Source organism: Mastigoproctus giganteus, chromosome 13, assembly GCF_048544385.1.
Source record: "Mastigoproctus giganteus isolate SK-2022 chromosome 13, ASM4854438v1, whole genome shotgun sequence".
NCBI classification, from domain to species: domain Eukaryota; kingdom Metazoa; phylum Arthropoda; class Arachnida; order Uropygi; family Thelyphonidae; genus Mastigoproctus; species Mastigoproctus giganteus.
In genome coordinates, this window is record NC_143587.1 from 61979039 (window position 1) to 61995604 (window position 16566).

The window sequence follows — 16566 nt, forward strand, 5'->3', positions numbered from 1 at the left end:
GATGAAACAAGATACTTGTTGACATTATACTTGAACTTCTGTAAATTGTAATTTTAAGGAAATACGTAAGATGGAAGGTTGTTCCAAAAAATGGAAGTTGAAGGAATAAATGAGGAAGAAGAAAAGTTGTTTTATGAGTTTCAAGATGGACAGTAAAAGGATGTTGACTGGTTGCGGTACGTATTCGGACTGCTGTGAAAGAGAGGGTGGGAATTATAGAAGCCAATTCAAAAGAACAGTGCCCATGGACGTATTTATAGAAAAGCCATGCAGCAGAACAAGAACATCTATGAGACAGAGAGTAGAAAAACTCTGTTAGAGGTGAGTCATTAATTAACTTAACTGCCCTCATTTGCCCTCAGAGTGAACAGCTGTTTGCAAGAAAAGAAACGCTAAGAGCAAAAGAGAAAAGCCAGTTTTTTAGATGCAGAGGAAGCAATTTTTGTAATGTGCTTATGCCAAGAGAGATTAGAAGCCAGAGTAATTCCCAATAGAGATATATGATCTTACTTAGAAATAGCGTAGGAACAGAAGAATCCTTTTTGCGAGATATAAGAGAAGATTTTTTTTTAAAGGATTTAAATCAACTAAATTATCATCGCCCCACTGGAGAATTACCGGGAGATCGGCTTTTAAGGAATTGGTGGCGGATATTCGAGAAGTTGAAGCTGTTTGAGCAGGGTCAAACTGGAAGGTGGAATGCAATGTGCTATCATCAGCAAAATTATGGATAGGATTTCTGGTCAATGGAAGAAAGTAATTAATATACAAGAGGAAAAAGAGTGGGAGAAAGAACTCAACCTTGGGGAACACCAGCATTACTGGAGAAGTTAGAAGACAAGAGAGCCATCTACCATTACGTGGAGTGAGCGGTAAGAGAGAAAACTGGATATCCAATTACAAAAAAAAAAAAAAAACAGTTGGCAAACAATAAGATGAACGGTCATTTAGAAGACTTTATGCCAAACACGATCAAAAGCCTTTGAAATGTCAAGAGCAACTGCTTCAGTTTAACAAACTTTTCCACTCAATTTGTCCAAAGATGGGTAACATAAGCCAGAATACCACCAGTGGATCGACATTGACGGAATCCGTACTGGCGATCGTTGATCAGATGGAAGGTTTCTAGATAGTTAAGAGTTCGCGGTTAATTGTTTTCTCCATTACTTTGAAAAAAGAGTAGAGGTGATTGCAATGGGACGATGACTGGATGGGAGGGATTTGTCACCCTTTTTAGAAATTGGCTGGATATGAGCAAATTTCCAAGAAGAAAGAAACACATCTTTGGAATAAGAAAGTGAAAAACGGCAACAAAGAACAGGAGTAAGTTCAAGAGCACAGGTTTTGAGAACAAGTGGAGAAATACTATCAGGATCTGGCGCTTTCTTAGCATAAAGATTGTTCAAAATCCTTCTCAAATCCTTTTTACGAACGATCACACGAGGCATTGAATGAAACGTACTGGAAATAGTAGGAGTTGGTTTACCAAGATCATTAATACACGAGATGGAAGAAAAATAGGATGCTAGCAGGTCAGCTTTATGTTTGGCTGAAGTGGCGATAGAACCATCTGGTTTAGACAGAGGTGGAAACAGAGATGGTCAAAAGTTGCGGCCAATAGCTTTGGCAAGAGACCAGAATGCTCGGCTATCATTTGGATAAAAAGAAAGTTTTCTACTCTTAGCCTGTTCGAAATCTAGTTTGGACTGATTAACAACTGCTTTACAACTGTTGCGAGCTTTGGTGTAGGCAGAAACTGAACCTGGTGATCTGGATACAAGCCAATTATGATATGCGAAATTCTTCTTATGAACAGCTTTAGCACATTTATCGGAAAACCAAGGTTTAAATAAAGGACGAGGTTTTAAGGTGGAGTGTGGAATAAAGGATTTCATCCCTACAAGAATAATTTCACTGACACGATGTGTGCAAATGTTGACATCAGAAGATTTGAAACAGTAATCCGACCAAGGAAAACAAGAAAAGAAATCACGTAGATCATTTCATTTTGCATTCTTGTAATGCCAAACAACACGAGGTTGGAAATGGCTTGAGAGAAAGACCCACTGAAGAGGAGACCATCACCAAGTTGTGATCTGAGGTGCCTAGAGGACCACTCACGATGACTCACCTCGACCATGTACTTAAAAGGGTTGTTTGTGAGAAAAATATCAAGCGTGTTGGCTGTATGGTTAGGATTGTCCAATATTCTATTAGTAAATGAACAATCTGTGCGAGATCATTAATAATTGTAAAAGACTCATCATCTTCTGTTTCCTAGTCATACGGACCAGCTGGTCCGTATGACTAGGAAACAGAAGCCAGCTGGAGTTGTGAACATTAAAATCACCGAGGAAAACTACCTCACTGTTAGGAAAGTTGGACTGGAGCAAGTCAAGTTTCAAAGAGAGGAAGTCAAAGAGTTTCAAGTGATTAATGGAGTCGGGAGAGCGATAGATGCAATAGATGACTTTGGCGGAATGGGGTAGAGAGATTTTAAGCCAGAGAAGATCGAAAAAAGGAGATTCCAAATTACTAAGTCTCTGACAAGGAATATCAGAATGAACATATGCACAAGCACCACCTTTGAAGCGAAAGGAATGATACAACAAATAATCCGGACAACTGGGATGAGCAGTGGTTAAACAAATCGATAACTGAGATTCTATCAGAAAAAAATACTTAGCAGCAATAAAAATAATTTTGAAAGTATTGGGACAATAATGAATAAACCCACTTCGTTTGAAATTTTAGACTGGTTGATAGTAGAGATATTGAAGATGCAGAAGGTGGAGGTGTCATTTAATCGACATGTAATGGAAAAACGAGCTCAACGAAACTGAATATAGCAGTTATCCATATTCAATCGGCCTTCCTACCATTTGCAGGGGGAGGGGAATGTGGTAGATGAATGTGGGAACTTTTTCGTTTGTAATTTTTCCTCGCAAATTTCCAACTTTTCTCTCCGCGAAATTCGCAGTTCTCTCACAATCACCCTTTTCTGTGGAATTGACCGCCCACTCTACTATCAACCAGCCATCTATAATATTTGCGTAACCAAAAATTCGAATAAAGTGTGATTATTTATTATTGTCTCAATACTATGGTAAACACAGTGTATATCTCGAAAGAACAGCAACAGCAACACAATCAGTTAGCATAAATTTTACACATAACATCTTCACTAACAATGTATCTTTTTCTAGGAACATAAGCAAAGCCAGACAGAATTTCTTTATATGAAAGTTGTATCTTGTCAGTATAGTTGTTAAATATGCTAGGCCGCCGTTGGAATCCCATTCTGAAATCTGTTATTAGAATTTCATTAGAAAGCTTGACTTTATTAAATAATAAATTTTCTGTTTATACTCCAAAAGGCCACACAGGGTCAGAGGAGTTCACAAGATAGAGAAACTACAAGAACACCGCCATATTTAGCAATCACGCGAGCTCGAACCACCATGAACTTAAACACGTGTACAAAGGTATCCTCGCGCTTGACCACTCGGCTACTGTGGCTGTTCCGAAGTCTTTAATTAGAATTTTAGAATAGTTAAAGTTAAACATCCCAATCTGCCAGTTTTAAGTGCAAAATAGGTTATAGGCGCAAAATTTAATGTACAGAATTTTAGCACAAAATAATTTGCGGTAATAAATCTAATAAAATATTTTATAATTAGAATAAATTATAAACAATTTATTCTGCGATTAAAGGTTTCTAAATATTTAAAACATAGAATTACTTCATATTCTATATACATGAACTTCATATATTTGGAATAACTTCATTATTCCAAATGAAGTATATAATTTTAAATTACCGATTTAAAATTATATATAACATATAAGTCTAACTTTATTGTTATATTAAATGCTAATCTTTGGCTCTTGAACAATAAACAGTTTATGAATATATTACCTAATATTAACAGAGATAATGTAGTTCGCATGCATCAGTGTTAAATAGTTCATCTTATTCTTTCTACACCATCATAAACACCTTCAATATTGTTCACTTAACTCTACTTGAGTAAATCGAAAATATTTGTGCAGCTCCTCTGCCGTTTCATCAATAAATCATAAAGAAACCTAAATAGAAGCCGATCGGGATTTATTTACAAAGAAAATATATGATGACTTATGGCCTTGTCAGTCAACAAAGCAAATCTGCCTTCGCCAGCTACATAACTCAGGTATTAATACGTAATGACCAAAACCCGCTGCGGACTCTATTGTACTGCCTTTAATTAATGTCCTTACAAGACTTTCTCTTTGTTCTATGGCCTCTATTTTCATAGGGAGTGAAGTACCCATATGAGCTTACTGCATCCTCCAGCGATATTGCAGAAGTATTATTGTTAGCAAACTCTCAGCTGCAAGAGTAACTAAGAGCTTGCAACTGAAAGATTGCAATAATAATAATTCGATACATAACTGATGTACAGTATAATTTTGTATTCTTTTCGTTGGTTCTTATATAATAAAGGAGTTAAGCCTCTTATGAATTCGGAAAAATAGCCACACTTTGTTTGATCTTTATCATATGCTTAGCAACAGGTTCGAAGAATTCACGTCACGTTATTTTTCTTTCTTCTTGACATTTTCAATGATATTATCTTTCTTTAACCTCCTTCAAAGCATAGTGAAATACTTCATTGTGCACAGTTCTTCAGCATAACTATTGCTCACATAACTGCTTTCGCAGAAAACAGTTCAAGCAAGTGAATGAAAATAGAAAGTTTTCATACAGGCTATCATGACATGATCAATGGTAGTCTATATCAGTCCCTGCAATGGCTGACTGGTGACAGCTTGTCTCCACTGAGAACAACCAAGAAACTCGGTGATTTATCATTTTTACCTGCCTTAGAAGTAGTCAGCCTTTATTACTCTTGAAGTGCTGCTCATGAGTTTTCGATACGGGGAGCATTTAATTATGTCGGAGATAAATAAGTTTGCACTGCTGTCTTAATTTATTAACTTTAATAGTTAATTTGATAAGCTCTTTAAAATTCCTTATTAGTTCATTAATTAATTTTATAGCACTTTTCATGTCATTACCAACTAGAATACTTTAAGGTGAAATGAATGAATGAAGCAATTCAGGCTTCGTGTGGGAAAAGGTTTGGTTTTTATGTTGTCGCTAAAGTAAAGTGACCAGACGTCCCGGATTATGCGGGACAGTCCCGGATTTCAGTCGTTTGCCCCGCATTGCAATCAGTAATAAATACCAGTTCGTGGCTACCGGGACATCACAACTACCCTATATTATGTAGTTCCCGTCGATTCCTTACCATTGTCTAATTTGGCAATTAAAATATATACGTATACTGTTCATAATCGATTAGCAATGCTACGATGAAAAGACATTACTCGTAATCATGTTTAACGAGGATCAGTCAAATCTGTTGCATCATTATTCAATGTGAAGGAATCAGCTGTGTGCTCGATTTCGATATTAGTTTATGCCTGCAATACATATCTCAAATTTGACTTTTATGCTTCTTTATCATCTGAAGAAACAGCTAAGGGGTAATGCATTTTCTGTTTATATTCGGGGAAAAGTTCGGAATTAATAAATTCCGAACCATTGTCATCGACGTTCGGAATTAATAAATTCCGAACGTCGGATTTATCATGTTAAAAAAAAAAAAAAAACATCGATACATGATATTTCATATAAATATTTGCGCAAATTACATCGAAAAAAAATAATAAGATTCTTTATTAATAAATCGTATTACATTAGTGATTCCTTATACAGAAAGCCAAAGGATTCTTACACTACATTGTTTATACAAGTGAACAAACACAGAGATACAGAGTTAAGCAACATTGAGAAGTTACATAATATAACGAATAACGATTAAAAAAGCAATAGTAATTAAAACGAAAAAAGACTACAAGTTGAGCAGAACATAAAATGATATCGGATAACTAGGACCGGCACTTACACAATTGTCCTTTACAAATAGAAGACAGGCCAAGATGCCATCGCGATATGCCTTGTCAATAGACAGGTCGATGTCGATGTAGAGTGTCCAGAGTCGCATTTGGGAAATGTATCTTGAAATTCTGTAACCTCTGGAGCCTTGAGCACAAGGAGGAGGTTACTGCGGAGATGTCTTCCTGGCAAACGTACGATTATAAACCTAACTTTTTTGATACACACCAGCGTGTTCGTTTCGTGATCTCAGAGTTATTCTGAGAATAGTAATATAATTTTAAGATCATAAACTAACTCCGAATATTAATTACATTAATATTCTGGATTAGTTTTATGACTTTAAAATTATAGTTAGAAGATTTTTACAGTTGTCTTAAAATTATATTAATATACCAGATTATATTAATATACTTAAAATTATATTAATATACCGAGAGTTACATTAATATTCTGGTAGAGTTATTATACGAGTATTGTAATACTCGTATAATAAATACTCGTGAGAAAGCCGTGGTTCAAGCCCATAGCTGCTAACTATGATTAACAGTCGTATTCATGATTTAGTGTAAATTCCTCTGACCTAGTGGTCGTACCAGAGTATAAACGACAACTTCTTTTATGCACGACAGCTGTTTCCTATTCATAACACAATGATGTTATTAAACGTAGTCTAGACATGATTTATATTAACGTAATTCACTATCAAATTGCTCATCAAAATTCTTCTTCTTCTTCTTCTTTAATGCTGCCGAATAGCGTTTGCGACTTCGTTTTGATATTGTTCTCTGTCTAGCGCTGCGTGTAGAATTTGTGCTGTTGTCATGTGAAGCCAGGTGTTGATATTATCTAGCCATGCCATTTTCGGTCTGCCTGGGTTTTTCTTGCCTTCGATCTTTCCCTCCAGGATGAGTGGTAGTAGGTGATATTTTTGTTGGTTCCTAGCGATGTGACCTAGGTATTTGCATTTCCTGCTGATGATGGTTTTGAGCAGGTCCCGTTCCGTGTGCATGTCCTGCAGGACCTGTGCGTTGGTTATCTTGGCTGTCCACGGAATTTTCAGCATTCTTCGGTAGAGCCACATTTCGAAGGCCTGGAGCTTTTTTGTAGTGGCTGATGTTAGAGTCCAGGTTTCTACACCGTAGAGCAGTATTGGCCAGATGTAGCATTTCAATGTGCGTAATTTGAGCATGATGTTCAAGCTTCTGTCGGTGAGGAGGGTTCTCCATTTGGTGAATGCCTGCCTGGCTTGTTCAATTCTGCTTTTGATTTCGGCCTCATGGTTCAGCTGGTCATCAATGAGTACTCCGAGATACTTGAAGCGGTGTATTTGCTCTAATTTTTCGTTGTTTAGTTTGATCGTGATTTTGCTTGCAGTCCTGCTGACCTTCATCACCTTTGTTTTCTTTTTGTTGATTCGTAGCCCCCATGCTTGGCTTTCTATGTCCACTTCGTTCAAGATGGTCTGTAAATCTTGTTCTGAATCCGCTATTAGTGCTGTGTCATCGGCATATCTTAAGTTATTGATGTAGTGTCCGTTAACTTTTATGCCGATGTTCTTGTCAGCCAGTGTTTTGTTATACTGGGGGGGGGGGTTATATACTTCTTACTATTTATTATTATTATTTACTTTCGTTCGTTCGGACTTCTCTGGACAACACATCTGTATGGCGGGACACTTTCCTTCCTTAATCATTTGTTCAATGATAACCCCAGTATACTCATGTGATTGTCTAGTGGTTTTTCATATTAGGACAATGATCTCGGCCCTCGGTAACCTATTCAAGGGAATAGGAACTGCAGCTTCGATCAGGGCGTTGTGTCAATACTCAAACCCTTTCCAATTCTAGGCAGAAATTCGAGTATCCGCAATAAAAAGTTCTATATATAATCATTCGTGTGAATGGAGAATAGGCCTGAGGCATATGTTTAAAACAAAATATAGTTTAATATACTCCGCTATAGAATTGATACATGTATGAAAACTACTGCCCTAGCGGCAGTGACAAGCAAATCCTAAATCATTTGGTTACAATAATATAAACTGACTTTATAGAAGTATTTAAGAGTTCTTAGCATTTATTGATGTTTTGGAAATTAATGGGTTCTTCACATAGGTGTTCTTCGTGTGGATACTTCATCTCAGGCAAGGACTAGCATATGACATAATGGTTGTACAAACATGATGGGGTCAATACTAAAAATACTGCACTATTTAGGATAGCATGCTTAAGATACATCATTTACCTATTGTTAATTTGTGAAACTGACAATCTAAGTGATGCGCTATTTAAGATAGCGGTATTAGGACATTTTACAATTTATCAATGCTAACATAATTAATTATATTATTGAGGAGTAAGGTTTATGTATAGCTGTGGGATGACTTACCTAAATACGGATGACTCATTCTACGGGGGCGGAACTCGGTGAGGGGATTCCGTGCTTTCGCAGCCTTCCTTCGGGTTCTGCTATCTTCGCTCGCTCATTCTATATCTTCTTGCGCTGTTCTTCAAGCTTCTCTCTGTACAGTCATTCTGTAACGTAATTCCCGTTTCCAAAAACTTACTGTATTTTTCACTCTCTCTCATACAGACTAACTAACCGACTGCTTCTACCAAAAGCCACCACAAAACAACAACCTCTCGCTCATCGTCCACCAGGGTATATGCTCCTTATCGCATGAACTTTCGCCTCACACCGAGCTTGAACTAGCGTGGGACACTTTTCTCACGCGGTCAACATCAGACACACTGACCAGTATTTGTCAGGGAGAGCGAAGCTCGTATTTTCGTGGACTAGTGAACTTACTTCTACGTAGCGACTGTTATCTTCAGTTAGGAAAATAATGGCAAAGGGAATTTATAACTGAGAAAGCAACTAAGTCGAATTTTACCATTCTATATTTGACAAGAAACTGATAGCGGTTACTCATGTACGATTGGCATTTATATTTTCTGCTGAAACGGTCAAAACAACTCTTTAGCAAGAAGGGGCACAGCAAAGGGGGGGGAGGGAAATGCATGGGAAATATCTGTAAATTAATATGAAAAATGTGGGCATTTTACACTCCTCGCCACTACCGCTGAGGATTTCAGTCGGGGTACACAACTAAGACTGAAATTCTCAACGTCCCTACTGGGGCTTTGACTTTTGTCAGGGGGGGACAACATAAACATTCCTCCTCTTACAGTATGTAAAAGAAACTTAATTACTAACATATTATATGGATATAATCAAATAAAATACAAGACAAACAAAACAAAGCGTATAGCACTTAGTTCACTGTGTGGACTTAATGTATTCACACTTCTCAATGCTGTTCGCTCTCCACATGGAGGCCATTGTCTGCACCCATCTGTTGAGAAATTGTTTTTTTTTTTTTTTTTTTTTTTTTCTCACCACTAAAGTCCGTGCTTCAGTTAACAGTTTCCCTGGTTTAAATAAGTGAGCATTTTGAAGCACAACAGAAAACAGATCTGGACTTCCAGGCTGAGGTTGTCAGGCAGTAAAAGAAAAGTTCTTCTGTGGTCCATGATTCGGTGAGGTTATTCTTCAGCAGGCTGGAGACACACTAAGGGAGCTTATCCCTCCAAGGAATGTTCTGGGCACTGCTTTTGTTCATAGTCCTTACTTGTCTCACAGAGACGACATAAAACATAAACAATCATACAATTAATAACTGTCCTTAGGTCATGGACACAAAGCATCTGAAGTTAATTAAGCAAGTACATTATAATTGTATACATGTAACTAAACATCACAATAACATAGACATGAACTAATAACTAAAATGGAACACTGCAACATACATAAAAGAAATATCATATATGTAAAGCTGATAAAAATATTAAAGTTAGGTCTATAAAATATATATATGTATATATATAATTTTTCTTTTGAATATTGTAGACCTTAGCAATCTCCTTACACAGAAATGAATGGAATTACAATCTCTTCTGTCTCCACGTTTGGCCTTGTCTTTCTTGGCTGTTAACACATGGCCTTGTGGTAAACCACTTTCACTATTCAGTTCTCAGGAAGAGCTTTTCTTGCCTTCACTAGACCGATGAATTCCAGCCACTGGGTGCAAAGGTTCACTGTGCGGACTGCACAGTGGTCCGCCGGGTGGTTCCAGGGACAATGAAAGGGATTGTTTCTTGCATCAGGCAAGAATTCTGGATCGGGACAGGAGAAGACTTTAGCATCCACCACAGTCCGGAAGGGAAGGACTTTTTCCAGGCTTCGTGCCTTTCTTTCTCCTATAGCTATGATCGTTTGGTATGGCTTCGTAAGGATGCTTAACCATGATCCGAAATGCCGAGATGCAAACGCTCCTGCCTTTGGGGTTGATGCAATATACTGATGGTCCCAACTTACTAGGGCAATCTCCTCTACTTTGAGTGCACTTTCTTGGTTACTGGCAAATAGAAAATCAATGACGATCCACTTCGAGAAAGGAGGAAGTGATCCAAGGGGGTGTGTCGTTGGTGACCGGGGAAGGGCAGGTGTGCACCAGGTTGGGCGGACAAAGCGATCCACCATCCCAAGTCTATGTTTTGAAACCTGCACCTCACCTTTCCAATTTAGGAAACTTCTCGTGCCATGGTTCTCATAGTGGCAGGGAAAACGCATTTCCAGGGCTGCCTTAAGTTTCCTCCTCATGGGTTGAGACCGCCTTACTTCCTTTTGTTTCCGCTCTTGCTGGGAAAGCTGCTGCGGGGTTAGAATCAGCTCAGCTCCAGAAGACTCCTGACAAGGACTTATGGATTGATTAGGCGCTGGGATCTCCCTTTCTGTGGTGGTCACCCTCTGTATCCAACGTAAAGGTGCTAGGAGGAAGGTCAGCATTCTAGCGATGAGGCATCGTACAGACCTGTGAAACTCCACCATCGCGACTAAACAAGGACGGATAAACACGACTAGTTAGTGAAGAAAATACTTCTGTTTATGCATTCCATCCATCCTCTCTTCCATACTAAAGATTTGCTCCACTTACACATCTTTTCCTCCTTATACTTTCGAATCCCGGGTGAGGGAGTATTTGGTACCATACATGCTCCACATTTACCTTTCATTCATTCTTCCTGCTCTCACTCACAACCTCAAATGTCACTTTCTTGATTTCCTTGCATACCTCTCCGAAGACGAATTACTCAATTCATTTGCAAAATCAAACATGCCATGCATGGAAAAAAAAATAATATCCTCATCAGAAAAAAAAAATCTTTAGAAATCATTCTCTTATTTTGAAAATAGCCCCTGATTTTCCTGATTAGCACAATGTTCTATTTATCAGCGGCCTGGATTTTTGAAGGCACAAACATGAGTACACTACTTCCGCAATCTTGTTTCTGTTTTTTTTTTCATTATAGTCGATATTATCTGTGTGATTGTTCTATATTGTCCTTTTTACATTAATGCAATATCACTCACTACCCTACTTCTATAAATGATGAAGTTCTCATTAGTAGGTAAACTTCGTTCAACAGAAATTATTGATGGAATTAGAATTCTGATTAATATTGTTTTGAGGATTTCTTTCCACAGTGAAGTTTTTTTTTTTGTTTTTTTTTTTATTAAATATTATTTATATAGATATGTAATAGAAGAAGATGGATCCCAAGTCTAGATCTTGAAATTCAGAGGTTATCTCCTATTCACTTAATTTTTCTTTTTTTTTTCTTCAGGAAAACGATAAAAACAACTAGTAACTGGGTGGAACCAGCCGTTCCCAGGACAATTGCCTCACCTTGTTCCCAAAATAAAAAGACCAAATATGATTTTTTTTTCCCGTCCCGAATCCATTTTCTCGAACTTAAATTTTTGTTATGCAATGAGGGAGAGGAAACAAAAAAGAAACTAGGGGGTGCACCCATGAGGCCCTAGCCCCATCTGTATCCTTCCTCTCTGCATTATTTTATAAACTCCAGATATATTTGTGTGTGGAAAGTATTTGCTTTAATAATATTAGCTCAATGGTTATAGAATTCTGGTACTAAATCACTGGGTTTTTTTTTTTTCACGATTCATTAAAGTGATTCATGCTTCTGCTTGAGATTCATAAAGATAAATTAATTCTATTTTCCTTGTGCCATTTCATTCAATTTGCCATCCATTTATCTGGCTGCTGATAAAACACACTGCCAGAATCCAACAAAACTGATCAATTTCTTCACCTCTGTGGTCAGTTATGTACTTTGATCCTTTTCTTATCATAACTTCGCTTATCCCCTCTCTCTTTCTCTTGAAATAACACAAGTGTTTTTTTTTTCACATTAGTACAGGAAGATGATCTACTTATCTAAAATCTTGATCTCCTGATGTCATAAATTTTTTTTTTGTACTGGTAAAGTGGTATGCAAATTAAAAAGAACCCTTTTCTCAATAGTCCTACCACAGTTTAAGCAGAAATGCAAATTAAATTCCCAATCATTCCTCATTCTCTCCTCAAAAAAAAGACTTGTGCTTGCTCTTCACATCTGCTCCTATAGTTCTCAGTATTCTCTGTCCCTTTCATCTCATGCATTATTATGCAGGGGATGTGTATACAGGTGTATATCCCTTCCTCCTTCTCCGATTTAGCTATTTGATACAGATTCGGAATCGAACCTTTTGTACATTGAATGCCTTACAAGAATGCTAAAAAGATTTTTTTTTTTTTTTCCTTTTTTTTTTTTTTTTCATATCTACTCTCTTCTGTGTTTCCACCTATGCCATTTACACTTCTCAATCCTTTTTCCCGCTTCCACTCTCTGTCACCAATCTTATTATTTTTTTTTTTGAATTTTCTGGTACTGGTTCTCAAACTGTTCGTTCGGTGTACACAACTGTCTTGCCAAAGCATTCACTTTGCTAGTAACTGTAATCATGGCTTGTTTCTCCTTGAAATCGATACACTTCGCTATCCTCACTTTAGTCTCTCCAGGCATCTCTCAGAATACCTGCCAGATCAGAACTACTGCCATCGCTTGGTCGAAGGTATCTCTCAGCAAGATGTGGACCCAATATCCACTGAACTGCTCTTTCTATCCTATCTGGTGGCTCGCTTTGGCTTGTGTTTGCTTGAGTGTTGTTACTCTGATCTGGGGTGACACCTCTTTCTGCTTCAGCTACATTGCTGGGAGTGTCAACCACTGTATCTGCTCTTTCCACTGAAGCTGTCTCTGGTACTAATTCCTCAGTTTGTGATTGGGACACCACAATTTCCTTTGGTGGGGCATGAATTACTCGGTCGCGACTACGTAAATTATATCCATGGGTCTGAGTAGGTACTTGCTCAGCTCCCTCAGGTCTCACTGAATGCTCTGTCCTTGGTTGGCCCTCCTGATTTCTTGGTGGGAGGGATGACAACGGAGCCGACCGGGCTAGCCGAGTGGGTAAAGTACCTGACCGGCAACCCAAAGGTCGCGGGTTCGATTCCCGCCTCGGGCTTGGATCAAAGTACTGCAAAAACCTTGGGAGGTGCAATATGGCCACAGACGCCGATGCGCCAACAACTACCAAATCAATCAATCAATCAGGATGACAACGGGATTGATACGGGTAAGCTGGTCGGCCTGGTCAATGTTGGACGGGGAATTATAGGCGGGATAAGATCACAATCCTCCACAAAAGGTTCATCAAAGATCCATGTCTCTTTGGGCACTGATGTAGTGCTTGTTTGGTCTGGTGAATTGCTATCCTCTGATTCCTCTGACTCCTCTACTCTCAGTTCGGGAAACACTTTCCTGTCAATAACCTTTGTCAATCTGTCCACGTGCACAATTTGTTTATCTTTTGGGTTGTACAGGTGCTGTATTTCATAATTCACTAATGATGGCTGACTGATCACACGGTAGGGACCTGTGCTCAAACGCGCCAATTTCTTTGTAGTGCCCGGTTTTATCTTAGGGGTAAAAAGATAAACAAGGCTTCCTACACGGATGTTTTTGTCTACTGCAACAGATGCTCTACGATCCTCTTGCCTCTGCACTGCCTCTTCCAGGTGCTGAGAGACGATTTCATAGGATCTGCGAAGGCGTGCACACAATAGTTCTGCATAGTTCTCCAAAGATGCATATGAATGTCTCTCTTTGGAATGCCATAAGTCAGATGGCAACAGCAAATCTCTGCCATACATTAAAAAGTTTGGCGATTCCTGTGTGGAACTATGGGTTGCCGCGTGGTACGCAGCGATTGCTAGTGGGGCCATGACATCCCAGTCCGTTTGAGACTCGTTCACCACATGAGACAGGATGTTTGCCAAGGTGCGGTTTAGACGTTCGACCTTTGCATTGGCTTGGGGGTGGAAGGAACTCGTATGAAGCTGATGAATATCTAGCTTTTTACACACCTGTCGTAACAGTGATGACATGAAGTTAGTGCCCTGATCTGTTAGGATGTATTTAGGAATCCCATGTCTCGAGATCACATTGTTTATGAAAGCTGTGGCCACTTCCTCAGCCTTCTGGGTATAAAGCGGGCTTACTTCTGCGTAACGGGTAAAATTGTCTATTGCCATCAGTAAATATTTGTGCCCTTTCAAAGTCATTGGAAGGGGTCCCAAAATGTCCAAGGACACTCGGACCCAAGGTGAGTTCTCATTAGGAACTCTCATCAGGGCTGCTTTTGCCTTAGGGTTATACCCTCTACGCTCCAAACACGATGGACAAGTCTCCACATAATTCTTGACGTCGCCAAAAAGGCCTAGCCAGAAAAAGTGTTTTCTAACCTTCTCTAACGTCTTGTGTAGGGCCAGGTGGCCCCCGCTGAGAAAACTGTCGTGACAGGACTTCAACACTTCTGCTTTCAAGCTGGTTGGAACTACTAACTGTTCACAGGGCTCTGAGCGAGTAGCTCCATGGTCAGGTAAAGTGTAGTGATACAGTATCCTGTCCTCACTCAGATAGAAGGAATCTGGGACTTTGCTTGTTGCCTGTAGTGTTTCTTCTAATTGCTCAATTAACTCCTGCAAATTAGGGTCCTCTCTTTGGAGATTCCTAATCAAAGTTCTGGTTTGTTGTTGCGGCATGATCAGTGACTCTATGGTGGGATTTGCTGCTATAGGAGCAACTAATTCAGCAGTTTTGGATTTCTTAAGCCCCTTTTGTCTTTCCTCTTCCTCTAACACTGGCCTTGAAAGGAAATCGGCATTTGAGTGAAGTCGACCCGGCCTGTATATGATTTTGAAATTGTATTCTTGTAGAAGCATACTCCAGCGAGCTAATCTGGGGGATGGATTCTTTAAGTGAAGAAGATAGCTTAATGGTTGGTGGTCTGTTATTAGTGTGAAACTGGAGGCTATTAAGAATGGTCTGAACTGTGATACCGCAAAGACTATTGCCAAAGCTTCCTTTTCTGTGGTACTATACATAGTCTCTGCTTTCTTTAGTAGTCTGGAGGCGTAAGCGATTGGCTGTCTTTGATTTTCGTCAACTTGTTGCTCTAGCACAGCCGAGATTGCATAATTAGATGCGTCAGAGGACACAAAAAATGGTTTAGAAAAGTCAGGGTAAATCAATAGGGGTGGTGTGGTCAAAGCGACCTTCAGCTTGTCGAATGCCTCTTGGGCGGCACTGTTCCATAAAAAGGGGGTGTTCTTTTTTGTAAGTTGGGTTAGCGGCCTGACTATCTCTGCGTACTCTGGGACAAACTTTCTGTAAAATCCTGTCATCCCAAGAAACGATCGCACTTGCTTCATTGTTCTTGGCTCTCGACACTCTCGAACGGCCTTCACGTTCGCTGGATCGGGACGGACACCGTCCTTATCAATGAGATGACCTAAGTATTTTATTTGCTCTTTTAGGAACTCACACTTCTTTGGTTTCAGCTTCAGATCGTACTTTCTCAGGCGCTGGAAAACTTTCTCAAGCTTCGAAAGGTGTGAGGACCAAGATTTCGACACTATGATTATGTCATCTAAGTAAGCGAAAATGGAATCTCGTTGTAAATTATCCAAGACAAGCCCCATTGCTCTCACAAAACTAGATGGCGCATTTTTTAACCCAAAAGGCATGCGCCGGTATTGTAGCAGCGATTCCCCTGTAGTAAAAGCTGTCTTGTGGCGGTCCGCAGGGTGCACTTCAATCTGGTGGAATCCGGCTTCGAGGTCCAAAGAGCTGAAGTAGCGCGCGCCTCCCAGAAGTTCAAGTATCTCACTCATGGAAGGGATCGGGTATGCGTCGGAGATCGTCTTGGCGTTAAGTTTCCTAAAATCAATACATAACCTGTATCCCCCACCTCGCTTCTTCACCAGGACGATGGGCGCGGCATACGGAGAGCAGCTGGGTTCAATAATGTTTGAATCTAGAAGTTCTTGGACCTGGTTGCGAATCTCATCCTTTAGTAAAAAGGGGGTTCTATAAGCATTCTGTCTAACAGGAATGTTGTCTGTCAATTTAATTCTGTGTTGGATAACTTTTGAGTTGCCTAGTTGGGCTGGTGATTTGGCAAACACATCCCAGTATTTGCATAACAGGTCTGATAATTGGTGTCTTTGATCGGCAGTCAGGTGATCAAGCTTAAAGTCCTCTATGGTTACTGGAGAAACTTCCCTTTTGCCTCTTTCCTGGCTCTTAGGGTTAATTGATTGAGGATTCAGGTTCTCCAGACACGCAATACCCATGCCTTTTGGAAGATGC

The 16566-nt window shown here is 39.4% G+C and overlaps 1 protein-coding gene across 3 annotated transcripts in view; it reads left to right on the plus strand.

Annotated features, from left to right (window-relative positions):
• LOC150076113 (Na(+)/H(+) exchanger beta-like) overlaps positions 1–16566 on the plus strand; it is a 493086-nt gene that overhangs the window by 224207 nt on the left and 252313 nt on the right. The gene's annotated exons all lie outside the window — the stretch shown is intronic.